Below are 1,357 nucleotides of genomic sequence, written 5' to 3' on the forward strand. Positions count from 1 at the left end.
GAGCCGCGAGCGTCGCAGCGTCCGTCCTCCCTCGGCGCCTGGCGGGACGAGACTGACTTTGGCGCCAAAAAAGGTGGCGGCGGAGGAGACCGGTTCCGCATTTTGAATTTTTTATTTCATTTTCTTTTATTATTATTATTTTCTGTTTGGTTTTATTTTGTTTGGTCCTTTTTTTTTTTTTTTTTGGTCTATGGTCCGTTTTTTTTTTGTCTATTTGGTTTTTCGTTATTTTTTGTTTGCTTGTTCGTTAATTTTAAATTTTGTTTTTCTTTTTTTGTTGTTGTTGTTGTTTGACGGTAATAGCTTTATTCTATTTTTTTAAATTAATTTATTTGTTTATTTTCCTTTGGTTTAACTTTCATTTTTATTCATTTACCGGTAATGGCGTCACGTGACCGTTACCTCGATTTTTGAAAATATTTTTTTATTTATTCGTTTTTGTATTAATCTCTATTTTCATAATTTTGTTTCACTTTCATTTATTTGTCGATTTAGAAAGAGAGAAAGAGAGCAATAAATGAGGACGAAGGCAGAGAAACAAAGAGAAGGAAAGATAAATAAATGAGTTATTTCATTACACGGTGAAAATACCTTCCTTTTGTGAATCGTTTTCTCTTTCTGGCCTTAATGAAAACCATAAAAATTTCCAAGCAAACCAGGAACACAATGAAAGACATAAATCATCATTATCATTATCATTATCATTATCATCATCATCATCATTATCATTATCATATCATCATTATCATTATCATATCATCATATCATCATCATCATCATCATCATCATCGTCATCATCATCATCATCATCATCATCATCGTCATCTCATCGTCATCATCATCATCGTCTTCATCATCATCACACTCATCGTCATCATCATCATCATTATCATCCATCGTCATCATCATCATCTCATCTCATCATCATCATCATCATCATCATCATCATCTCATCATCATCATCATCATCATCATCATCATCATCATCATCATCATCGCCATCATCATCATCATCATCATCATTATGCTGTTGAGAAAAAAAATGTATATATTTGTGATGATTTTTTCCATTGTCGAAAACACATTAACACAGATGCTATACTTAACCTAATGGCAACACGGAGTAATTTTGAAAAGCTCTTTTTAACTGGTCCCATAAACTTGCCTCAGTTTCATGAACAAAAATTCTTGCAGTAGTTGAATTACCGATGTCACAAGCGTACAGGCGTGACTTCAATTTTAGACTATTTTTTTGTCTTCTTCTTCTTCTTCTTCTTCTTCTTCTTCTTCTTCTTCTTCTTCTTCTTCTTCTTCTTCTTCTTCTTCTTCTTCTTCTTTGATGAGCGAACACGTACGG

The 1,357-nt window shown here is 33.1% G+C and overlaps 1 protein-coding gene across 1 annotated transcript in view; it reads right to left on the reverse strand.

Annotated features, from left to right (window-relative positions):
* Positions 1-147, reverse strand: part of LOC119574437 (multiple inositol polyphosphate phosphatase 1-like) — a 12,197-nt gene extending 12,050 nt beyond the window's left edge. The window contains exon 1 of the mRNA XM_037921656.1: positions 1-147. This exon is cut by the window's left edge and continues 143 nt beyond it. The gene's annotated coding sequence lies outside the window, so the exon portion shown is untranslated.
* Between the last annotated feature and the right edge of the window lie 1,210 nt (positions 148-1,357).

The sequence above is a fragment of the Penaeus monodon genome, chromosome 6, assembly GCF_015228065.2.
Source record: "Penaeus monodon isolate SGIC_2016 chromosome 6, NSTDA_Pmon_1, whole genome shotgun sequence".
NCBI classification, from domain to species: Eukaryota; Metazoa; Arthropoda; class Malacostraca; order Decapoda; family Penaeidae; genus Penaeus; species Penaeus monodon.